Source organism: Hipposideros armiger, unplaced genomic scaffold (assembly GCF_001890085.2).
Source record: "Hipposideros armiger isolate ML-2016 unplaced genomic scaffold, ASM189008v1 scaffold_38, whole genome shotgun sequence".
NCBI lineage: Eukaryota > Metazoa > Chordata > Mammalia > Chiroptera > Hipposideridae > Hipposideros > Hipposideros armiger.
In genome coordinates, this window is record NW_017731388.1 from 413,816 (window position 1) to 440,693 (window position 26,878).

The window sequence follows — 26,878 nt, forward strand, 5'->3', positions numbered from 1 at the left end:
ATCTCCAATATCCCCAGGGTTCCAGAGTGAACCAGACAGGACTCCAGGAGGGGTGTGACTTCCAAGACAAAGGTCTACAAGGTTGAGTTTGCACTGAAGATATATTTCTGTTGCTTTGTTTCCAGCCCTGGTCATAAGGGATAAAATTATTATAGGACTGTAACAGTTATTTTCCCTTACAGTTCTTACCTATTATGCATAATTCTTATATATAAAAATAAGAAGAGAAGAATAATTCCATTATTAAGATGTGATGGCAGATATCCTCCATTTACAATGTTTTTACTAAAGAAAATGATTTAACATTTTTAAAACCAAGATCTGTTCAATAAATCAGATAATAAGGTAGGCTACAGCTAGTAAGATAAATGATGGTTGTACAAGGGAGCTGCTAGCATTGTAAATGATGCGTCCTGTAGGGATACTAAACACTCAATCAGAAAATTGCCTTGGTTGTTTGTTTCGAATCAGCTTTTGCAAATCCATAATGTTTGAATGGCTTTGTTTTTCTTAACTGAAACTTTTTTTAGTCAATAACAACCCAGTCTCTACCATGCTTTAAAAGGGAACCCGTTACAAAACCCCTCTCAGAGTCCTCCTTGCTCCTTACATAGCATGGTGAGTCAGCAATGTTTTTTTTTTTTTTAATTCCAAAGCATTAAAGAAGAAGCCGAGGGAAATTGTCTGTAACTGCTTAAGGCAGCATCTTTATCCTTCTGCCAAACACAGGGTTGCCAGCTGGCTAGCCCTACCACTCTTTAGCCCTGAGAAGAATCACGTATGTGTCGCTGAAGATAGACACAAGTTGTTCTGTTTTAACCTGAATCATCTGCAGGAATAAACAGCAAAATGTATAAACCTTGTTAAGTCGGCTGGCAGTGTAAACCACAGAATAAATTGGGCAAGAGAAGTTTCTCCCTTCATCCCTCCACCGAAAGCACAGTGTCCGGCGCTGATCCCAAAGCAGACATCTACGCTGCTGTTCTCAACCACCACCACCCCCAGCTCGGGATTTATATCTGCTTTTTCTGGACAGACGATCATGTTCCAAAGCAGTGATTCATGGATTTGATTCATTTGGCTTCAACCTCTACTGTTTTTGCCCCTAACACTTTTACTATCATTTTCCAATATTTTATCATCATATCATATTTGAAATTCCAATACAGTTTTTCATAATTAGAAGGTTAACCGTACAAGTAAACATAATAAAATCAAAATAATGTTCTTAAAATTTAACTAGATACTATTATCTACTAAAAGCTCTGAGCCTGAGGCCTATTCTATCTCTTTTTAAAAGGGAGCTTAATGTGTTAGAAAGGTGTTAAAGACACATTTGCACCAAACTGAGACCGCCCCTTAGTACATTCAGAAGGATGGAAAGAGAATCTCAAAGGCAAATCTCTCATTTTGTGTAATTCCATTTTACTGAATGCTGTGTCAATTTTATTTAACCTCACACAAGATGAGCTTGGATACCACTTGGAATCATCTTGTAAATCCTACACTTTGGGAAACAGGCATATAGCAATGTTTCCCAAAGTGTGTATGGGAGATAACCTACAACAGATTAAAATGCAAATTCCCTGGCCCCACCCACTGAGTCTTCTGGGATAGGTGGTAGAAATATGTGTTTTAAACAAGCTTCCCAGGTGATACCTATATACAAAAATATTTGTCCAGATTTTTTATTTTCAGCATTCGTTAGCCAAGGGATCCTTTCTTCCCATAAAATACTACATGGATTAAGATATAAAGCAGATAAGAATGGGACCCTCTAGTTGAAGCAGGACAGTGGAGAAGAGAGCCAGAATTGCAGCTTCACCTCCTTCTGGACCATGGCAGCCCCTGGAGCATCTCCATGGAGCCCCCAGCGTTCTCAGAACAGGATGTGGAAACTTGTCTTCTCCATCTTTCCCTTCAGCTCCTCCTTCCCTAACCTCTATTTCCCCCTACAATAAAAAAAAAATTGCCTATAGCTTACTTGTTTTCTGATTGAGAAATCATATGGAATCCTCCGTGTTACCTGGCAAAGAAGTATGAAAGCTGAATATAAATGTATTGAATGGAATTGAATCTGACTCATTTAATTACAAAATAAAGATACAAATTCCCTAATAGTTACGTGGACAAAAAACATACAGCTGTTTCGCAAGATAAAAATAAAATAATTAACTTATTAGAAAATGTTCAGAATCATAATAATCAAACAAAAACAAATCACATAAGGTGTTATCTTTTTACTTGTCAAATTAATAAAGATGTTTTGAATGATACTAGGTGCAAATGAGGATATGGTAAAGCCAACGTTCTTGTATACTGGAAAACTAATAAGTACAGCCTTTCTGGATGTATTTTGAAATATTTTTTTCTTTAAAGCAATACTTTATACTCTATGAATCCATTATACAGAAACACTCTGAAATTCAGGCAAAGATGGATGCATAGTTCTGGAACTAGACAGTGAGTGATGGTTTTACAATATTGTGAATATACTTAATGTCACTAAGTTGCACATTTTAAAATGGTTACGATGGTAAATTTATAGTATGTATATTTTACCACAGTAAGAAAACATATTTAGGCACAAAAGTATTTTTTTATTATTACTTATGATAATGAGACTTTAAAATGGCTGAATGTCCAACATTCGGAGTTATTGCTACATTACGGTGCTTCTTGGGAAATGCTTATGCTAACTTAAATAGGGAAAAAAAGGATGTGAAACTATATATACAATATTACCTCAGCTGCTTCTTCAAATAGAGAATAATCTAGAAAGAAATATGTTAAAATATCACCAGTAGTGGATTCTAGAAGAGTGGTAGAATTATTAACACCTTCTCTTTTCCCTTTACACTTTGAAAAGCTTTCTGAAATTTTTAAAAATTAGCACATTATTTTAATAAACAGAAAAAAAATGAAATAAGTAATTCCAAAAGAAAACAAACTATGGGCTGTATGCCAATCTCCATCAAGGTGCCACTAATTAACAAAATGGAAAGTGTGACTCTCTAATTATAAATTATTTTTCAATTATTAAATTTGGCATGAATGAAGATACCAAATAATAATAGCTAGTGTGTGTATAGTGCAGGCATTGTTGTAAGCACTTAACATGTATTAACTTATAACCCTTTAAGGTGAATACTATTATGATTCTCATTTACATCTGCTTTAACAGACGCATAGAGAAGTCGAGTAGCCAGCCCAAGATGAGGTGGTAGGTGAGACTAGGATTTGGACTCAGACATTTGTGCTCCAGAGTTTATTATCATCTTAGTCACTATAGTACACTACCTCTTGGGGAAAAATAAAATTTTTTTAAGCAAGCAAGGAAGTATATTAGTTCCCTGTTGCTCCTGTAGCAAATTATCACAAACTTAGTGACTTACAGCACAAACTTATTATCTTACAGACATAGCCGTCAGAAGTCTAAAATGGGTCTGCGTGGCTGCATTCATCTTGAAGACTCTAGGGGAGAATCCACTTCCTGGCCTTTTCTAGCTTCTAGAGGCTGCCCAGGTTCCTTGGCTCATAGCCCCTTCCTCCATCTTAAAGCCAGCAGGAAAGTATCTTTTCTCCTCTCTGATCTCCACTTCCATCCGTACATCTTCTATCTTCTGATCTCTTGCCTGCCTCTTATAGGAATTCTGTGGTTACATTAGACCCACCTGATAATCTAAGATAATCTCCTCATCTCAAAATGTTTTATTTAATCACATCTGCAAAATCTCTTTTTACCGTATTAAGTAACATATTCACAGGCTCCAGGCATTATGATTGACCATCTTTGGGGCCATTTTTCAGCTTACCATGGGAAGAAAGGGAAGGAAGGAAGGAAGGAAGGAAGGAAGGAAGGAAGGAAGGAAGGAAGGAAGGAAGGAAGGATTCTGTTCTAGTTTCTATTAATGTGTAATAAAACATTTTTCCATACATCATAATTTTGTTGATCAGGGAATTGGGCAGCACCCATAGGGTTGTTCTTTTGTTTCAAGTTGTATTTTGTTTCAGTGGAGGTCATTCAATAATATTTAACTGGTAGGTGAGATGGTCTGGAAGATATAGACAGGCTCACTCACATGATTGCTTTTTTGGTGCAGGTAACAGGAAGGCTGGGCTCAACAGGGACTGTCAACCACACTGCTCAGACATGACACCCCACCACCCCCCACTGCCCGCTCCCCCTGCACCCTCCAGCATGGCAGTCACAGGGTAGTCAGGCTTTTTATATGGTGGCTCAGATCTCACAAAGAGGGTGTTCCAGGATACTCTGAAGAAAGCCACAAGGGTCTTCTGACCTAGCCTCAGAAGCCTCGGAATGTTACTTTTCCTTCATTCTATTGGTCGAGCATATCTCTAAGGCTGGCCCAAATTCAAATGGAGAGGAATTAGAGTTCACCTTTCAATAAGAAGAACAACAGAGATTGAAGCCATCTTTAATCTCCTATGTTCTCTCAGTATAAAATTTCAGCTAACAAGGTGTGCATGGGGAAAGCCATCTCAACAGGAGATGTGGGGAGCACTTGTCAAATAACCAGGGAACATTCTGATGTGTTTATATTAGTCTAGGAAATTACTTTTAAACCCTCGGATTTTAAGCATTATAAATATTTCTTAGATGTGTTTTTTGTTTGTTTTGGTTTTGGTTTTGGTTTTCTTCTACCATTTTTTTTTTTTAGTATCAAAGCCTATGGAAATAACCATCAAGATGAAGAATCATCAAAACTCACTAGTTCATGTTTTCATGTGTTTTATTTATAAGGCTCTGTCCATAAAACAAATTTATTTAAAGCAAGTGCAGAGAATAAAATCATGTCTCCCACCTACTACTGGGAGACAATGATGACTAGGTGAAAGCCATTTTTGTTGTTGCTCATCACCATGTCTGAAATATAGCCTTCTATTTCTTCTTTGTCTTGATAGAATGCACAACCTGTCTAGATTTATTTTTCTTTTCCAACATAGCATTAGCTTTAATACTGATATATGTAGTATATTTGTACATTTGAATATATATCTTTTCTAATTCATTCAAGGGAGTATGGGCATGGCTAATTCCATACTAGGACAGATTTGTTTTTAAGTTAGAAAAAAATAAAAAGAAATGAACTAACTAAAACATCTTTCCTCAAGCCCCCTATATGAGCAAGACATTGAAATTCTTTTACCCCCCAAAATGGAGACTCATCCCTGGAAAGGGATGTTGTACCCCCCAAAATTAGAGTTTTCAAAGTGTGAAGCACTGGGTAACATTTAAATTGAAACAAGTAAAGAATAAGGTGAAAGGGATATGTTGGTTTCCACAAAGTACATTAAAATCCTTCTGTAGATAATGGCAGCTCCTTGGCAATACTACATATATTAGATGTCCTGAGAAAAGTATGAAAGGGGTTTTCTGTATACATGAAGAAGCAGTTCCTAAGGAGACAGACTGATTGGATTACAAATATTGAGCAGATACTCTGCAGAGAGCTTTGAGCCAGTGTCTCCCCACTTCTCATGTTGCTCACAACGTATTAGTTGAGGAGATAGACTCTCCAGTGGGATGGAGAAAAGATTAGAGAGCCCAAATGACAGGGTGACTAATCCTGCTGGGTGGAATTGAGGAAGGTTCCAGGGGAAGGTAATGTTTGAGTTGGCCTTGGGAGATGAGTAGGACTTCAATAGGCCAAGAGGCAGTGAAGGGGGCACTCCAGACAGGAAGAATGCCCTGATCCAAGCCACAGAGTCCTGAAGTCAGGGTGTATATATATTTAAAGGATCATGGAACAGCCGCACATAGAGCAACTTACACAACTCTGAGCAGAACAACTGCCAATACGCTTTTGCAAAACAACATTCTAATTTTACTTTGGTTTTCATAATGACAAAGTGATTCATTAGTTCCTATTACACATAGCAATTTCAAAATGATAAAATACGGAGAACCCTTTTTTTAATTATAAAAGTTCAAAAAAAGGGGAACTTGAAGTAAATCCACTCTTTCTACTCAGCAAGTATGTGACCACAAGAGGTTCTTGGCCACCCTACACACGGCACCCGTCCACCCTTGTTAGAACAAGCTTAATAGTAAGATAAGCACATCTCTGCTTTATAAATATAGTAGGGCCTCAAATGTGCACCATAACTTATTTTACAGATTTAGATGGACCCCGTATCAACTTATACCTGCCAAGGCACAATCAACTACATTTGTTAAAAGCACAATTCAGGTGCAACTCAGGTGAAAAAAGACTAAAACACAAAAATAACTGATTTCCAAAATTAATATATAAGAGGCCATTGTTTTACATTCATTTCATCATTGGTTTCACTTAAATTGTGAATTCTAAAATGGAGTTTAATTTACCAAAAGCTATTTTCATACCAGATTATATTTTGTGTATAGAGCAAAGCACTCCAAGCTTTGTTTGGTGGCCAGCAACAGAAAATTATTCTGGCTGGCTTAAACTGAAAAGGGAATTCTTTTAAGAATATTGTTCAAGTCACCAAAGAGAAAGCTGGAAACAGAGCTCAAAAACCATGATTTAAAACAAACAAACAAACAAACAAACAACAACAACAACAAAACCAGCTTCTGGCATCCACATAGTAGGAATTGATAGAGAATGCCACTGATAATCATCCTTTATATCTTTCCTTCAGCTCAATATTCAAAGTCCCAGGATAGAAGGTCTGATTGAACGAATTTGGGACAGTTGCCCGGAGAAAGCCAGACACCTTAAATTACAGTGTCATGAAGGCTACACAGATTCCTGGAAAATGATTTCCTCAAAGGACATTAGCCCTGTTATCAAAGAGGCTGGAAGGGATGCTGGTGGCCAGAGGGCTGGGATGTTCACTCTAACCCTTAAGGATACTCTGTGCTTAGTCTTGACCCATTGCATCAATTTAATGCAGAGCTTTCAGTGGGCCGAGAGCTCTGTCTTGGTCCCTGTTCACCCTTCTATGGCCCAATCTGTTCTGAAGAGCTCAGCAGAAACTTTTAGAATCTGCTTTAGTGAGTAATCTTCTAGATACACATTTGTTGGTTAGCTGAGGTTTTTGTGTGATGCATTTTACACACTAAGCAATTTACTTACTCCTCTACACATAACCTAAATAGTGTCTTCTGATCATAAAACATGAACAAATAAAACAGAACCTTATTTCAATGAGTTTGTTCTCTTATATTAAGGCAATAGTCACATTAAACTAGTCAGATCATTTAAATATGTTCACAGATGAAGAATATTTTTTAAATAAGCTATTAAAAACTTAAAAAGGGAAAAAGTTAATAAAAAAAGATTTTTTGTCTTTGGTGACAAACATTCCATTAAACAGATATTTTTCATATGTTACTCGTAGTTTCAAACAACATGTAAATATATCTCAATGTTCTATATGAATTTATGTAGGTTTTTCATTAGAAACCTACAGCACATACAATAGTTGTATTTCTCCATAGAATGGGCAACTGAGGTAAAGTAGAACGACTTCAACTACAAATATTTAGACATGTTGGATTATAAAAAGGATTTTTTTTAAATGACAATTGGTTTTTAAGGGCCCAGCTGAACTCATAAGAAATAAAGAGGAAACCTACGGGCACAGAAATATAAAGGGGATAGAAAGGCCGAGGGTGTTCAAACCCATGCCACACTGGCCCTGGAACAGGAGGCACAGAGGGGCTACATCAGCCCGAGAAATCAGCCCTGCTCCAGCTATACAGGACAGGATAAAAGCTGTTGAGGCTGTGCAAGGGGGACAATCGCAACTGAGGTTTTCACATGAAGCTGGAACCCTAAATGGCTACAACCTCAGACTAACGAAATTGGACAAACTCCACCTCTCGTCCCAGGGAGGAAGCAGTGAGGCTTGTCTCAAGCTTAGTATCGGGGTGGGAAAAGGACAGTTTCCCATGAGAACCAGAAGCCGCAAGCCCATACCACACCTAGGCTTGGACACTTAGTTTATACTTTCCTTGAGATATGGGATTCCCCAGTTTGAGAGTGACATAGACATTGCTCCTGAGTTGTGCATATTCTCTAAAGAAACAAATGTGAAATTTCCCTTGAAGGAAACTCCACTGGAACTATTACAAGGCATGCCCATGGGGGTGGGGGTGGGGGAGAAATCTGCATCAACTAAAGTTAAAGTTTCAACAAAAAAGATATATATGAAGTAAAGATCTAACTAATATGAGAGGGTCCAAAAACCCCTCAGAAAATTTTCACAGAAAAGCAAATATCATTTCAAATACTTTTATGCTATCTGAAAGAGTTTATAATATAAGCAGCTTAAATGGCTAGAGAAATTAAAGAAGGAATTAAGTAGTTGGGAGGGGGTAGGGATGAAGGAGAAGGGGAAGGGACAAGACAATACAAATTGGTAACTACAATATGGCCTCAGGGATAGAAAAGACAGTCTGGGGAATATAATCAATAATGTTGTAAATATTCTTTAGGGGGCCAGATGGACTCATGTCTTGTTAGGGAGACCACTTCATAGTTGGTGTAGAGGCCTGACCACTGCACTGTATATCTGAAGCTGATGTTGAATAATATTGTATGTCAACTATAATTATATATACAGATAGTCACGGGACGTGGAGTAGAGAGTGGGAATGGAGTCAATGGAATTGTAATAGATAAGCATGATATCGGGGGTGGGAGGGCAATAGATGGGAGAGGGGAATTGTTTCTTTTGAGGGGTGAAAAGGATAACTATTGCATTGTTCTGTACACCTGAAACTAACAATAAAAAAATTTAAGAAATAAAGAAGGAATTAAGTCCATGATGAAAAAATAAGACTCTATGACAAAAGAACATGCATAATTTTAAAAAGAACCAAATAGAAATCTTGAAATACAAGATAAAATCTGAAAATTTTGTAGACTGATTAAAAGATTGGACCCTGGTGAACAGAAAATTAGCTAACTGGAAGGAAAAAAAAATCTTTGAATGTAGCATGGAAAATAAGAAAGATGGAAAATAAGAAAGATGAAAAATAGGCTGTAAGATCTAAAATACATACATTTAATTAGATTTTTAGAAAGGTTCATAGAGAAAATGACGAAGATTCAAAGAGCTAATGTCTGGAATTGAAAAATGATATAATTACATTGAAGAAGTTTCACAGAGATCCCAGAAGTGGGAAAATAGAAATAAATCTATACTTAGAGGCATTGGAGCAAAACTGTAGAACACAAAAAGAGAAAAATCTTAAAAAATTAATTTAAAACAAAAAAAGACATACTTACTGAAATGGACTGACAACAACAGAGGCCAGAAGAAAATGGAATATCTTCAAAGTGATAAGGGAAAATAACTTTCAACCTATAGTAAGTATTTTACCAAGCCAAACTATCATTCAAGAACAAAGGTAAAATAAATGTTCACACCAACAAAATATGAGAAATACCACACATAAGCCCTCACTGAATAAAAGGAAATTAAAATGAGGAAAGAATGGGAATAAGAAGGACTGTTAAGCAAAAAAGTTGCTTTGTGTATAAATCTAAATAAATATTGAATGCAAAAAAAAAAAAGACAAGATTTCATTTGGAGCATTTAAAAATAAGGTAGAGCTAAATACCAGATGTGGAAAATATGATTATTTACAGTCAAAAGGTACTAAAGTTTTTTACTGGTCTGGAGGATTAACTTTAGATTGTGTAACTCAAGTAAGCATGTGTATTAAAAATGTACTGGTAACAACTGAAATAGAAAACAAAGAATAGAAATAAATGCAACAGAATGCAAAACTTCTAAAGAGAAAAAAAAAGAAAAAAAATTAATAAATTCCACTGAAGGAAGGAAAGGGAAGGAAATTTTTTAAAGCCCCATAAAATCAATTTTTAGATCAAATGTGTAATATATCCTAAGTGTTTTTCTGTGAGACTTTTCTGAGCCTCTATGATTGAATTAAAAATAGACAAAGTCATAAGCCAGGTGAATGCTTCTTTCAGGAAACACTAGAAATCAATGACAGTAAGAGTCAGAAATTTTTAAAAAGAAAATAAACGGTGAACAATATAAATCAGGCAAATTCTAAACAAAAGAAAGCTAGTATATTGAAACACACAGTAGACTTTAAGTATTTAGGGGAATAAAGAAGGTCATTAAATAATAATAATTAATTAATAATTCTCCAAGAAAATAACATAATCCTGTGCAATTTTTGTCCAACATTTTAGCTCCAAACATATAAAACAAAAATTAAAATACAATCAGAGCGGTAGTAGATTGAGGGAGGGGGTTATCACTTTGTGAGGGGTATAAATATCTAACCATAACATTGTTTCGTACACCTGAAACTAGTAAAATAATAATAATAAAATAAAAATACAAACAGAAATTGATGAATGTACAATAGGAGAATATATTAATGCCTCTTTCTCAGAAATGGATAGATCCAAGAACAAATAAATTAATGAGTGTATAGATGATTTGAACAACACAATGAATATGATGCAGCTAACGGAACTATATAAAACCCTACTCCAATAATTATGTTATAAGTATTATTTTTGAGAACAAATATAAAAATTTACTAGGCAACAAAGCAATCTCAAGGAATATCAAAAAATTGATCTCATGTGGGCTACTTTCTCAGACTACACTGCAACAAAAAGATAGCCCCCCCAAATCCCAGGCATTTGAAAAATTTGAAATTTCCAAAATAATTCATGGGTTGAAGAATTCTAATGAAAAATTGTGAAGAAATGGTTAATAATGAACCTTGGAGCTTTTGTTTTAGCTGTAGTATTTTTTTAAGAAGAAGAGGGAGAGGTCTGAAACAAATATAACAAAACATTAGCAGTGTTTAAAACTGTATGCTACCTACATGAATACCCATTATATTATCTTCTGGGTACTTAAAGCATTTCATACTATTTTGAATTTTTAAACAGAGCTACTTATTCTGTCACACAAATGTTATTTATACTTCAATTGAGACATTGGTGGGGATTTGTTTGTTTGGTTTTGGTTTTGTTTTCTGTGTGGGATAGACAGAACCTAGACAAAATGTTTCCATCTGTGAACACAAGGCATCGCCAATCCGGAACACCTCCTTGTCCCTGATCGCCATGTCTCATGGTCGTTAAGGGCTCAAGGCCAGCTGTTCCCAGCCTGGACTCTGAGGTCGCTTTCAGGTCTGTCAAAAATAATTCCTGCTGTTGAGCAGAAAAGGCTGCAAAGCCCATCATTTGAAAAGAGAACATATTGCAAAAATCACCCACATACAGAATCAACCCTCGGGGCAGACTATGTGGTCAACCACATTTATACTGACCCCTCTTAAAATATTTTATTAAATACTTCTGATTAAAAACAAAATCTGCTGATGAGTTGGAGTCTTGGTAAACAGTCCTCCCTTTTTACAGTGTGCATTTAAAAGAGTTGTCCTGTGCAACATGAAAAACTCCCTACTCCCTGTGACTCAAATCTTTGGCAACCCTCAGATCCTCTTTCCCAGTTCCCCCAGTTAAATCCTGGGTGATCCCTGCTATCAGATTTTTATACCATTATTGTCAAAGTTGAATAATGTATGCCTTCTTTTGGGAAGAAACATAGTCTCACAAAGCCCTGACGCTGACAAACGACTTTCATTAGAATGTTATTTAAATATATATACAAATGTAAATCTAGATAGAAACTCATTATGCTAAATAACTATAACATCAAAACAAATTTACAAATTAGAAATAAAACTACCAAACTTATGCTGTTCAACTTAGCAAGATTAATTTAATGTGACAATTTGTGTGGTTGTGGTAAAATTGCATTGCAGTTAGAAACGACTGGCTTCCTGTTAGGCTTAGCCAATGAAAGGCACTAGAGGCGCATGTGGAGGCAGGAGGCAGTCAGGCTATTTGTTCCTTCCGCTTCTTGATTCTTGTCTAGAAAAAAGTTCCTCCCTCCAAGGTCCCGGCATCTGCTGGTAGCTTCCACCATGGCTGCTGTTTGCATCGAGCAGCGCTGGTTTCCTGCCTCAGTCACACTACCTCCCCTTCATCTCAGAGAGGAAGAGAGCTAAAATATTTAATGTTTAATGTTTCCCACAGAAATTACCAGACCACAGGGCATTCCTTGCCAATCTTCAGATCAGCAGGACATGGGAGGTTGTTTCTAAAGGTCTAGATCCGTGGTCTTCAATCTCACATGCTTATCAGAATCATGAAAGGGACTTTAAGCCCTTTTGCGCAAAGGTCAGATATATCCAATTGACTATTTCCATCCACTGACTGTGGATGGAAACTTTTAGAAAGGAAGTTTAGGGAAGCAGATGTACATTTTTCTAAATGTTTGTGTTTTTCAAGAATAAATAACAGTAGCAAATTTGTATACATAAAAATAATGTGTTTTATATACAAAGCAGCTCAAATTGCTATTATTAAATGCATAAAATAGTCAAAATATTAACTTCTTGTTTTTTTTGTGGATTTCTGACACATTTTGGAAAAAAAAAAACACCTTGAAATCAATTAACACAGCCAAACAGTTAAGAAATGCTGCCATTTCTTATTTCAGAAGCCTCTTGGTAGTAGCTTGCTGCGGCCACTAACCCCTGTGTGGCCTCTCCATCCCTCATTTGGCTTTTTCACCTCTTTCAACACCATTCCCCCGCCTAGTTCTCCATATTAAATTCCCTTTATTAAACTACCTGGCATAAGCTCTTTTTTCCTGGCTGTCCCCTACAGATATATAGGTCATACACAGGGGTGGAAAGAGTTGAAGAGTAATCAGATTTCTTCCTTTGTCCACTTGCTTTTCTTATACCAATTATTATACTTTTAACTTTCCTCCTTTTTACACTTCAAAGTGCCTATACGTAAACCAAAAAGACAAATCCAAAAAAAAAAAAAAGTTTATGCTACTGTTTTATGTAGAAATCATTTCTGTTCTCCAAATTTCCTGTGGCTCCATAAATCATCAGAGGGGATTCAACAGGAATATGTCTATTCCACAAAGAGAAAGCAGCACATGATGGATGACTTCTGTCTGCAGACTCCAATTTGAGGAGAAGGGCTGAACTACCCCAGATATCTCATCCCCATCATCCCCAAAGCAACCAATAATTTAAAAGAAAAATCCAGACATGCATTTGCTTTGAAAAATGACAGATGAATTGAGGGAACCAATTTTTTTTTTCCTTCCTAGAGCTCCCCTAACATTACAGGACTCATCAGGGTTTTCCTTTGCTAAGTTACACCACGAAAACAAAGAGGAAGGAGTCAACACCCACAGTCAACTATGAAAGAGAGGAGCAGAGGGATTTTAAGTCAGTAAGGATCTTTCCAGGGGGTCAGGATGAGAGGAAATAATTTCTGATAGGATGACCAATATTCCTTCTTTCAAATACAAGTTTCTTGCTTTCTCCAATGTAGCTATTAAGTTCCCGAAGTGCCAGCTTCTACTCCTATCACTTCTCAAGGGCATGGGAGATTCAACTGGCTGGGAAAATAAGGTTTCTCCTGAGAGTCAGAGAGAAAGATATGGAAGATTTCATGTTTAATGTTTCCCACAGAAATTGCCAGACCACAGGGCATTCCGTGCCAATCTTCAGACCAGCCGGAAATGTCAACCCCACATGCATATCAGAATCACCGAAGGGACTCTGAAAAATGCTGATACCAGACTCCACCCCAGACAACTAAAACAGAATCTCTGGGGGACATAGGTCCCAAGCATTAGCATTTTTAAAAATCTCCCACATGATTCTAGTGAAGAGCAAAAACACAGAGCCACCGGCCTGAACTAAGAATTATGAGTTAATCCTAATTTATATAATTATATATAAATATATAATTATGACATGTAATTATTATATATCATGTGGTTATATGTAAGTGTACATAATCCTTTCATTGAATTCAGTTGTTTTCTATGTAGGAGTTTGCCCATTGTTCCTCGTTCTTTTGAAGGACACGGACATAAGTTATACTAGAGTTATAATGAACTTGAGATTTTGTTTTGCCACTTGATAAAAGAAGTAACAGCTGTGCACTCGGTGGAAGAGGACAGCCTTCCCCAACAGAGAAAAGGGCTGTTCTTCCATCAAGGTACATGAGTAGCTGCGCGGCCCTGCTAAACGCTCCAAATAAGCTCTCAAGAAATAACAGAAAAGGAAGAACCCAAGTTCTTTTTCGCGATGGGGTGGGGGGCAGGGGGGACATACTGATTATGGTGAACCTGCCAGAATCTCTGGATGTCTGGACTGTGTGACTCTCACCCCAAAAGTGGCTCTTAACAGACCATGTGTGAAATCCACTATCTATCAGTCATCTGTTTTGTGTCACCACTTGATATCATCAGTCTGTTACAGCGTATCAGACACACACAACCATGTCATTCTTTGTCACATTAAGAATGTTCTAGTGCATATTGTCTGGAGCCCAAGTCTCTTGTGGAGTTGAAGTCTTATTTGCTCCCCTCTGTAGTGCAGCACATTCTATATATGTATCTCCCAAGACAAATACCCGGCATAAACTAGGCAATGGCTTAGCCCAGGGGTCCCCTAAATATTTCAGATAACACACCCTCTCAGTAAAATCTCTCTCAGCACACCTAATAGAAGTTTAAGTAGACATTTAATGTTTTTCCCATGGCCCAATGGATCATATCATATCCGACGGAGACACTCAACCTTCCCTCCAGAGACCACTGACCTAGTCTACTGTGTAATGGCTGCCACCTGACGAAAAGTTACTACTTTTATGATTGGCGCTGTCCCCGAATATGAATATCATATCTGAGGATTGCACAGCAATACAGACATGGTAAATAGCTAATTCTCCACCATCACCATGAGTTACTTCATGAAAGAATCTAAGGAAATAGGTGAGTACCACATGTTTGCCATGACCAGCAGGGCAAGGTCTCTGGGGCTCCCAGGCTCCGGTCTGATCCTTCAAACACAAGAAGTGCACAAGTCACTTTTGATCTCTTTATGGTCAATTCCATAACTGGTTCAATAGCCACTTGGAACCAGAAAAGCAGCCTCTAGGCTATCGTGTTCCAGTGAGATGTTCTTCAAAAGAGAGCACTGGGAAAACTCTGGCCATAATTTCAAAGCAAATGTCCTCTCTACGTGAACCAGGTGTGAAACTGTAAATGTTCTCAATGAGGCATAAATTATGGAAAAGGTATAGTATAACAAGCCTTTGGCAAATGCATTGATTCTAGAAAACAGGCGCAGAAAGATTTCCGAAGGGCCATGAAAAGAAGGAAAAGGAGCTTAAGTGAGCACATGCAGGGACCCGAGCGAGTCACGATAGTTCAAGATCACGCAGCTCCATGCTGGCTCTGCAGCTGCAGAAACTGACCCACCCAAGGTCATGCAGCAGTGAAGTGACAGAGCTGAAAACAGATCACAGACTCCTTGCTTGTTATTCCTTCTTTTCGTCTATAATATAATTACTTCCTTAATCACTGATCTCCCATCCTCTTTTCTGCCAGTCTTAGAGAAGAAAGTTCGAACATTTCTCTTGTTGTCTTGTGAATCATCCTTACTTCACAAGGATCCCAGCCCTCCCATGGGGTGTTCCTCTTTCCCTTCCCATGCTCTCCCCATAGGAGAAGGCCCAGCAGGGGTCTTGTCTGTCCTGTCGTAGAGTCCTTTCATCTCTGCAATGTGAGAGCTGCCTGTCTCTAAAAATAAAATTCCATTTATTTGTTTGGTACAAGGAAAATCAATTATGACACAGCTCTCACTGTGGATATACTCTCAGACAATGTTTTAACTGACTCCCAAGTTCTATTTTAAAAGCATCATAACCACAGAAGTGCAAAATTCTGGAGAGCAAGCGGAGTGCAGGATTCACCCAATGTAGCTCGTTACCATTAGGGGATCATGAAACCTCCTTTGAAAAGATGATGACTGCTGTTGAAACTCTCCCCAGAAAATGTACATACAAAGATATATAGGCAGACATATAATAAAATTCGTTTAAAAATCTCTATATAACTTTGTACATTGGTCTCACCAAAAGTAGAAAGTCTCTTGAGCCTGTTGCTTTTTTTATGCCAGAAGGCCAAAATCTTGCAGCAAAAAATAGAAAATGTGAACTTGCAATATAGCTTTTGAATCTTTGTTCTGCAGCACTTTGAAAACCCTGAGCTTCTACCCCCTTATCTGAGCTCTCATTAAATGCATATCACACAGCTCATGAATATAACCTACAAAGGAAATTATTATAACACTTCATAACAACAAGACTTTGGTTTTCTCGAGTCCTCCCAAGGGGCAGCTCAATCAATTTTAGTTTTATCAGCAACACAGTAGCGAACATCAGAACTTTCTCGTTGCTGCTGTTTGTAAAGTTAGTTTTGCTCCAGAGGTTTGACCATTTCACTCTGACGATGCGGAGAAAGGATAAGGAAAATTGATTTTATTGCAAAGGCTCTCCCTAAAGGTCTAAATAATTCATATCCGTCTCAACCTTCAGACGTTATCTCAAACAGTAACCATATTCCAAGACTCCTAGCTGGTAACAAAGCTACCGTCACTCCCCTCACTCGTTGCCTGGTCTTTCTTCAGAAGGGTCCGTCACTTTTGTCCACTCATCTCTTTGTTCTTAAAATGTTAATTTCAAGACCAAAAAGACAAAAACAAAAAGGGTCTGTTTTTCAGCTTAGTGACACTTTAAGTATTTTAGCAGAGTCTCCAGTTCCAAATGACATTACTATAGTCTATCTTAGGTCCCAGACCAGGGGCTCTCCCTGACTATGTATTAAAATTATGTAGAGAACTTTTCAAAAAACTCCCATGCTTGGGCTCTACCCCTAAAGATCCTGATTTATTGGGTAGGGGGTAGGCCCAGGCATGGTCATTTTTTCCAAACCTTCCCAGGTGTTTCTAATGTGCAGGCATAGTTGAGAACTAGTGTCCTTGAAAAAAACCAATGGGTGTTCCATGAGCCACATCAAGTGGTTTGCTCTTTTCCCCTAATGCTGGGAGAGTGCACAGGGGTTTGAGGCTGACTCATACAGGAGATGAGCCGGTAGGAGGAGAATGATGGCTTAAAGAACTAAAGTACAGTCTCTCAAGAGCTCTAGTACATGGGGACACCTGTCCATGAGGCCCCTAGTTCTACCCAAGTATTCCTCGAGCATGAACAGTGAGGATCCTCAGCAGAGTTTTCTCCTTGGCACTAGGGTACCAAAAATATCACGGTTCTTCATTGTCTAAGTCAATTGGCAACGGGTCCACCCACATCTGCCAGGGTGGGTGGGAGATCTAACTTTGTTTTTCCATGCAACCCCTACCTAGCTCTTTCTGCCCACACTTCTTCAACTATACCTACATGTCATAAGCCTCAAGGATTATGTAGCCCAAGAAAACGAGAAAGGGCCCCTTGTCCTCCCCACCCCCACATGTAACCATTGTCATCGTGCTGGCTGCTCATTCACAGGCCACTGGTGACTACTACTCTTCCCTGTTGGTTAGGCCCTGTTGCCCCAGCAGAGCATCAGGCATACTCTTCACCACTGCCATGCTAGCATCTTCTGAACCAACACAGAGCCATCATCTCCCTATTGAGATCCTGCAAATGCTAGGACACCATTTTAGAAAAGGATCCTGGTTTCTGCATCTTAAGGTAACAGTAAAAGCTCTTTCTCATCTTATCATTTCCAACAATTCGTACTCCACCAAAAGTCTGCATTGATTTTGGCTGTCAAACAGTTTTTTTCTAAGTAAATTTTGAAACTAGAAAATTTTTACTTCTAAAGATTACCTAAAGATTAAAGTGGATTCACCATTTGCTCTAGTTTTACAAAGAAGAGCAACTCTATACCTGGAAGATGAAAGAACATATTTTTTAGCTATTGCTCTGTACCAGGCACTTGGCTATACATTTGCTTACATGTTATCTCATTTAGTCCTTTTGATCCTTTATCTCGAATTCACCAGAACTCTGAGGAATCATCATCCCAATTTACAGAACATTGTGATTTACAGGACAATGAGATGCTTGGATAGCTAGTGATTGAGAAAAAAAAAATCAATTATCACCTCATGCCCAACAAAGGATCATAGAGTGAGTCCCTAGATTGCTTGGTGTGATGTTGACTGACTTATGCTGTATGGGTGGGTCAGGGTAAGCCACACATTAAGGGGATCAGGGACCTGGGAAGTTGGTTGGTGGGGACAGTGCTGAAAAGAAAGGGAACATTTCAAAGTGCACTAATGCAGGATATTCAGAAAAGAAACGTTTCTGTTTCTTATGAACTTGCCTCATTCTTTTTATACTCATGAGTATCCTTCCCTAAACTATATGTCTAAATGCCACAGGTAGAGTTTGCTTCATGATGTGGGCATCCCTTCTAGTAAAAGTTTGGAGATAAGGCATTTTGAAAGCCCATGAGGGTCCTCTCTTTAAGAGAAATAGTGGCTGCAACGACCAGGAAAGTCAGCCACCTTCACGCGCCATCTGTGGGAGAATGAATAGCCAGTGGATGATACTTGTGTTCATGATCTGTGCCTGAAGAGGTGGGGGGAGGGGGAGGAAAACCCCCAGATGAAAAGGCTTAACATAGCTTTTGTTTTCTCCTGGTTTCTGTAGATCAGGAATCTAGGCATGGCTTAGCTGGGTTCTCTGCTTCAGTATCTGTCACAGACTCCAGCCAAAGCGTCAGCCAGGGCTACAGTGACCTCAAGCATTGACAGACAGGCCAGGATCAAACTCACTCTTGTGGTTATTATCACGATGAAGTTACTTGCAGGCTATTGGGCTGATGGCCTCTGTTCCTGGCCAGTTGTTGGCAGAAGGCCACCTCAGGTCTTTGCAATGGGGGCCTCCCTATATGGCAGCTCACAACATGGCCACTGGCATCATCAGAGCAAGCAAACGAAAAGATCCGAAGACAGGGAGAGAGAGAGAGAGTATGAGCAAGACAGAAGTCACAGAAGACTTTTATAATCTGTCATGGTAGTTTTATGTTCAACTTGGCTAGGCAAGGGCTGCCCAGATATTTGGGCAAACATTATCCTGGTGTTTCTGGGATGGTGGTGTTTTTGGATGAAATTAACATTCAAGTTGGTAGACTGAGTAAAACAGATTACCCTCCTAACATGAGTGGGCCTCATCCAATCAGTAGAAGGGCTGAGTAGAACAAAAAGCTTGACCTTCTTCCAAATAAGAAATGGTCTGCAAACTGGGTCATTGGCTTTTACTTGCTTTTGGACTTGAACTGAAATATCTCCTCTTCTTGGGTCATGAGCTTGCAGCCTTCAGAGGGGGACTATACCATCAGCCCTCCTGTGTGTCTGCCACCTAGAGCTGGCTGATAGCCTGAATTGGTTAAGACAGTTCCCTCCCAAGAGTATTTGGAAGTCTCAGAGCTGGTGACGCAGGCATGGCGGAAGGAGGCCTGGACTTGGACTGAGATGAGTGGGGTTTGAAGCTCTGCAGAGCCACTTGCTCCCTGGGTAACAAGCTCTCTGGAATGGGCCTCTGCCTTCTTGTCTGTAAAATGCGAATAACAATAGCTTATTCACAGGGATGCTGGGGATGCTAAACTAAATAGTATTTCCTTAAGAGTGTTCCAGAAAGCTAGTTCTGCAGCTTATGAAGAGATAGAGAAAGGGTTCTACTACTCATTCAGTTTGGGAAATGCTGGGTTGCATGGAGTTAAACAAGACTCCTTTCTACACTTCTAGAGTCTATAACGAGGTGTTGAACATTCTGGGTCTGCAAAAGGAAGATGCATTAGGCAGTGTTAACCAAATGTATTCAACCACAGCACCTTTTTTTTTTCCAAGAGAATTTCATGGGATTTGTGTTAAGTCGTGAATGAGATATTGCAAGTACCAACCTGCTGCCCATGGAGCCTGGCAGGCCACCCATGTGTAATCAGCGTGTGTGAGTCTGAATCAGATCATTACACTGTAGTCATGGCAGCAAGCCACGTTGGGACAGGCCGGGACCAAAAACACAGACGCCCTAGCCTTTGGGTAACAGAATAAATCTGCTACTAGCGGGGCCTATTCTGTGGCTAAATGGTAGGCTTACTATGTAATGCTCTGATAGACAATATTAAAAGGTCATCAGGCCAAACCACCCTCCTGTAGAAAGGGAAGGGAGTCACTCCTAAAAAAAGAGAAGTGAGTCTCAGTACCACTCGTCTGGAAGAGTCCGATGGAAATGGCACTCTGAAGGCGGTCCTTAGCCAAATAGGAAAGAGACTGTCTAGCCTTTCTTTGGATCTCCTGCTGAACTTTGAGTTGGCTCAGTTATCTTGAGGACATTCCTTATTTGAGACTAAACCTCAAACACATGGACTCAGCCTTGAGGAAGGCAAGAAGGCATCCTTGCAAGATATCACAGCCTCAAGATGCACAAGACTTACTTTACACAGTAGATTTCTAGTTGTATGTTCCTCTTTTACTTGATAGTTTTGTTAAAACTCTAACCTTCAGGGACAGGATGCTACAGCTGAGATGCACGCTGGGGCCATGTGGTAGGAGAAGCAGAATGTCACATGAGGCCAGCATGATCATGTCTGGTAAGAAACTCAGGGTGAATTCCCAGTTCACACCCCTGACCCTTTCCTGGAGATACCCTAATGCATATAAACAAGCCTTAGTGGTCATGCCTTTACTGGGTAAGAAGTACCAGAGCTGATTGATTCAGAGGTGAATGCATAAATGAAGGTAGGCTAATCAGATTGTCTCCTGGGAATGTGGAGGTTTGTATGAAGAAACACAGCCACGGAGTGCCATGGAGCCACAGGGTGTCTGTGCTAACTGGGAGGTCCACCAACTCCTGCAGCTGAGATCCTTGGCGCTCCCCTGTTTCTCACCCTCCTGGTGTTTTGTTTGTACACTCAGGTCTTCCCAGTAACATTTTGCTTTTTACTTAAGCTAGACAAAGTCTGTTTCTTTCCCTTTAACCAAAAGAATCTTAATTAATACATGGTGATAGCAGTTATTCTCTGTGAGAGATCCCAAAGGTCAAGGCGAATGGTGGAATACAAGAACGACAGCTAGTAGGTTTGATGACACTGCCTATCTGTACAGCTTTACCACACAGTGATAACTCCGGAGAATCACCTAAGTGAAATAGGGAAAAGCTTACCAAGATCAGAGTAGAACCGACAAGTCAGAGTCTGGGAAGAGTTAGCCTCGGCGGACAGGAGCCATGATCGATAAGCACCCAGGAGAAAGGAAAACACAAATTTCTAAGCAGGTAGCCTATAGGGGAGGCCTGGCAGCTTCCAACAGAGTTTTATTTAGCCGAGGAACTAAAGTTCAGAGGAATGACCTCAGGCTTAGACAAACTGAAACTCAGGGCAGGGACAAAAGTCCAAGGTGACAAGACAATGACCCAGTTGGGTCACAGGTCAGAGCAGAAGCTGAGTTACCAGAATTGGAGCATGAATTCAGAGCAGGGGAATTCATTGCTGTGTGATCTGCACTGCTGGGCTCCTTAATTTCCTAACAAGGGACAGGTTTGGTCCCCAAGTCTAGAGTGTAGGGCTGAGGCTGCAGGCAGGGGTCCGGCACAAACAAGCAGGGATCTGGGGACAAGGAGTCCAGGACTCACACCATGATCTCCCCGCCTCCCTCTCCGCAGTGTCATAGCCCCAGGGCCTCTGCTGAGCCCCTGAGCTGCCAAGAAGAAATGGGAAGAATGAAGTAAGTCCGAGGAAGGGGCTCTGTCATCGGTCTGCAGCACTCCTGCACGCAACAGCATGTGGGGGTGGACTAGAGCGAGAACTGCATCTGTTTGTTTATTTCTTCATGGCAACTCACAAACCTAGCCAAATACAGATAAAAATGAAGTGCATGAAAAATTCCCTAACTTTCTGACTCAGAAATGTTACTAAATATGTAGATCCGATGGAGGCAGAATCTCCACATCACACCTACCAGCCTTCACACACTGCATCGCCCATGCCCTTCCAGGGAGAAAGATCTCCCGAAGGTTACCAAGTTGGGCTCGCCCAATTGCTGATTATTTTCTAAAATAAGCCAAATGGAAACCCAGTATTCACCTTTCCATGTCTACCAGCTCAAAGGGGCCAAGCATACCTGGAGACGCTTGGTCAAAATTGATGATGGATAGATTGATTGATTAATTCTCCATACCTCTTTACTATCCTCTCCCATCCCTCTCCTCTCCTTTCTCCTGTGACAGGATACGACTGGGGTTCCTCAGGATCAAGGATAAAGCTACAACTGCTGTGGGGAGTGTGCTTCCAGCAAGCTAAGACCACAGTTCAGAAAGGAGGCTGTGGACGGGCTGGCCCATCTGTGGGAGGAAGGAGAAACTTGGTCATGCATGCTGAAATAGATCTGCAAGTGACTTTAGAAGCTATCTTGTTCCAGTATGTATCATCTGATGAGACTGGTTTATTTAGCAGTTGGTAAGATAGAAGCTAAGGCTTAATGAATATTTCTATGAGGGTCCCAGGATTAGGTTTATCAACATGTTCATCCCCACATTTTAGCCATGCTTTAAAAAAAAAAGAAAAAGAAAAGGAAAACTGGGTTCAGAGGCAGGTACAAGGGACAGAGGCAAGTATAGCATACAGACGACTCATATCAGTTGCTTTCAGGAATTTAGTACAAGGGTTAAAAGAATTTGTCACCAAACTTCAGAAAAAAGAGAAAATGTTCCCCTTTCTTCCTTTTTTAATCCACATTTCCTGGGTGTGGGCTTCCTAAACTTATTTTTTTTTAATCTATATTTGGTAAAGTTGCAATTTGCTAGAAGAAGAAGGAAAGAAAATTAAAATAAACCCGGTCTCCCATCTCTTCAGCCCAAGCCTATTGCATTTTCATGCTGAGGGAAGGGCGGGGACAAAGCTACTAAATTATTAGAACTTCAACGCTCCTGTGATAGGAGGTATCTTAGTCCATTTGGACTGCTGTGATAAAAATACCACACACTGGTGGCTTCAACAACAAACACTTATTCCTCACAGTTCTGGAGGCTGGAAAGTCCAAGACCAGGTGCCCACATGACTGGGTTCTGGTGAGGATTCTCTTCCTTTGCAGATGGCTGTCTTCTTGCAGAGAGCAGAGAGAGGAGCAAATGCCCTCGTGTCTCTTCTTATAGGGGTACAATTCCATTCATGAGGGCTGCACCCTCATGACCTAATTCCCTTCCAAAGATCCCACCTCCTAATACCATCACATTGGGGATTAGGGTTTCAGCATGTATTTTGCAGGGACACAAACATTCAGTCCATAACAAGGGGTGTGTGTGGCTTTGGTCCCAGCCCTCCTCATGTCGAGCCCTTAGAACAGTGCCTGGCATAGAGCAAGTGCAGTATAGGCAACTGTGACTTGTAGTAGCGTTTGCAGCCATGTTTGTGTCCTCAGTGTAGAATGCCCTGTCCATAAACCAGCTTCTACCTTTTCTCAGACCCTTGCCCTCATCATGATCCAGGGGCTTATGGCCAACAGAAATTTATTAGGAATCCTTTTATTCAAATCATTGTTTCCACAGTTGAGGACGTTAAAAAAAATTCTCCTCTTGATGTAGCTCTTGGAAAAGGAATGTAAGTTTCAACTACTCTCAACGATTAGTCTGGAGAACAAGAGAAATGTGCAGGCCGTCCTTCCACCTGTACCCTCTTACATTTCATCCATCTGCTGGAGTTGACAAACTGCTCGTTCCACTTTTCACTTCATTGATTCCCTCATTCAACATTTTCCCGGCTGATTCATTGGTCTGAAAACTAACTTGTCGACATTTTGCCTTGCCGATTCAGGAACACTGGGTGGAAAAAGAAGGTAAGTGCTGGCTACACTGTCGTAGGAGAAGAAAAAATGATTCATTTCTTGCCATTCTCCTGCTCTCAACGGCATTTCCAGGAATGCTCTGTAGCAAGAAGCTGGGGCGGCCTACATGCAGTCAAAACATGTTTTTGTGTTTTGTCACTGCATAGGATCATATGGCCTCTACCGGAGTCACCCTATCCCATTTAGGATGGTTTGTTCTCAATATTCAGGGACGAAATACAAACAACTGTGAAGGGCAGCTATTCACAATGGCGCAAATACACAGCAAAGCACAGGGCGTTCTGTAATGGGTGTTGAGGCTGAGCTATCAAACTTTATTCATTCCCTGTACGTCCAGTTTCTCTAGCCTATAAACACAAATAAGGCCATTTTCCTATGATTTACAACCAAGACTCCCTTTTGAGAATCCTCAGAGGTGCTGGTGTTTTATGTGCTTTGCTAAGTCAGTTGGTCTCTGCCTCCACAGGCTCAGGCCATCAATCTCCTCTCTGTCCACGGGCCACTTAAGCCAACCAACGGTTGCCCTTCACTCTTCTAGAACTGCTGATCTGCCTCTGGCAAATGCTGACACTTCCACGTGGCCCTCAGCCCTCAGTTAGGGAGAGAAGGGAAGAGAGGAATGTGCTCCCTTCCCTTTTCTCCTCTTGGCAGGTGGTCAAGGGACCCTTCCTTCACACGGTGAGACCAGCCTGTGCCTTCGACAAGTCTTAGTTTAGGGAAGGGGATTGGGAACTTGCTATTCCAAATGCAGTCCATGAACCAGCTGCCATAGCACCACCTGGGAGTTTGATAGTAATTCAGACCCTCGGGTCTCATCTTAGGCCACCTAAAATATAACCTGCATTTTAACAAGATCCTCAGGCAATCCACATACGTATCGAAGTTTGAGAAGCATGCATTTCAACACAGAGCGACTTAGTCTGCATGCCAGGTATCTACCCTTTGTTTCTCCACATCCACTCTCCACCCTTCTTCCCGCTTGCCTCTGGGATGCTGACCTCTATGGAGCTCACCAACAAGGCTTCAGTACTGTCTGCTGCTGGTTACGTATGGCTGAGAAGCCCTAGCAGGGGATCAGAGGATGGAGGAAAGTGGGACGAGGCTGGCCTCATGCTGTCTGTGACCCTCCCTTTTGCTACCTGCCTTGAGGCCCAGACAAAGAAGTCTCTCTGGCTCTGTCCAAGACCTGTTATTGAGGATTTAATTTCAAGCCCCAGGAACTGCCTGCTTTCATGTATATTAGTAGTGTGAATACCCACTCTTTTCAACCACTTTTATGATTTCTCCTTTTGTCCCAACAGGGCAATAACATTACAACACAGTGGTCCAACATTTGTACATTTTCCAACACCCAGTTATTTACTCTTAGAGAGGTCCAAGTCTGACATTGATACTCCTGACTGATCAGTGACAGCTGTAGGTCCTCCCCTTGGAGCATATTTCCTTCAGGATGAGGGCTAGGTCTGCATGTCCTTCCAGCTAGCACAGCCCCCAATCTCCTGCAAGACAGCTCAAGCAAGAATAGATACTTTTCCCCATGAGGATACCACAAGTTTTGAAAGTTATAGGAGGGCCTCCATGTTTGCCCACTAATATCTGTTCTCTAATCGGGAGTCAGAGTGCTCTCCGTAAACCACAAATCAGGCCTTGTCACCTTTCTGTAGAAAAGCTGTCTATGGATTTAGGTTGTACTTTAAACATTAACCATGGTGTGGCAGGTCAGTTTTCCCAGGAAGCAAATACCAGAGTTTACTGGGTGGCACTCTCAGGATCAACTCCATGGAGGACATGAAGGAAGGGAGATTGAATGGAGAGAAACTGGGCAGCAACAAAGACAACCACAAGCCTCAGTTGATCCCAGAGCCAGGCTGACCACTCAGAGTCATCCTCCATTGAAGCAAAGTAGCCAAGCCTTTCTATCTCAGTCCTTTCATGTTGGCTGCTCTCTAGTCACACTGGCTTCTGGGACTTCGTACTTGCTGTCCTCCTGCCCACACTACACTCTCCCTGGATCTTTGTGGTGCTGGCTCCCTCTCATTCAGGTCTTAGATCAGAGATCACAGGCACAGAGACACCTCCTTTGACTGCCCTATTTAAAGTAGCTCTCACACCTCAGCTGCTTGTGGCCACTAATGTCATATTGCTTATTTCTTCAATAGAACTTATGATGAAATGGCATTATTTATTTGCTTACTTGTTTAACTGCTGCTTGAACATCTCTTGAGGGCAGAGACCTTGTTGTTCTTCTAGACATTTTTCACAATGCCTAGAATAGAGACAGAAATATAGTAGGTTCAATGAATGAATGAACGAATGAACAATACATTCTAAATTGGAGTTGTTTTTATACTTTCATGCCTGTAGAGACATGTCTTTCTCTGGCAGGAGTGCATAGCCTTTCCTCTTAACAAATTCCTACATGACTCAAATGTCAGCATCTCTGGAAAACAATTCACATTTACTCATATGACCCTCTTCTCATCCTTATCCTGTCGCTCTCAGCTCTTTGTGGCTAGCTCAATACCTAGCACAGAGGAGGCCAACAATAATAGCACAAACATTTATTGAATGCCTACTATGTGTCCAGCATTGTTCTATGTGAACAAACAAGACAAAATCTTTGTCCTTATGAATTTATATTCTAGTTGGGAGAGAGAGACATAAATGCAATAAATGAGATAATTATATACTATAAGAGGAGAGAAAGAGAGAGAGAATAGTAGGTGTTATTGCAAAAACTAAGGAGGGTCATCAGAGAAGACATCTCTGAGACCTGGGGGAGGTGTAGCAAAGAGTCCTGTAAATATCTGAGTAAAGACTAATTTAAGCAGAAAAATCAGCAAGAGAAGAGTGCTTGAGGTCAGTGTGGGCCTGGCTTCTCCAAGGAGCAGCTAGAGAGCCAGTGGGACTTGAGCAAGGTCAGGAATACAAAAAGTAGTAGAAGAGATCTGAGAGGCACTGGGGTGCAAGATTGCAGAAGTCTTATAGGTCAACAACACTGAGATAGGAGCCATTGGAGGTTCTGAAAAGATGAGTGGCATGACCTGACTTAAGTTTTGGGAGCAGGTTGTATAAAGCAAGTGAGGAAATGGAGTCCTGTTGGGGCCACTGCAGTTGGGGCCAGGTGAGAGATGA

General features: G+C 40.4%; 1 long non-coding RNA gene across 2 annotated transcripts in view; it reads right to left on the reverse strand.

The window, feature by feature from the left end:
• LOC109380536 (uncharacterized) overlaps window positions 1-21,170 on the reverse strand; it is a 67,318-nt gene extending 46,148 nt beyond the window's left edge. For both annotated transcript variants that reach the window (XR_002123522.1, XR_002123523.1), the window contains exon 1: window positions 21,069-21,170. This is a non-coding gene — a long non-coding RNA (uncharacterized LOC109380536). The remainder of the gene's footprint in view (window positions 1-21,068) is intronic.
• Window positions 21,171-26,878: the final 5,708 nt, after the last annotated feature.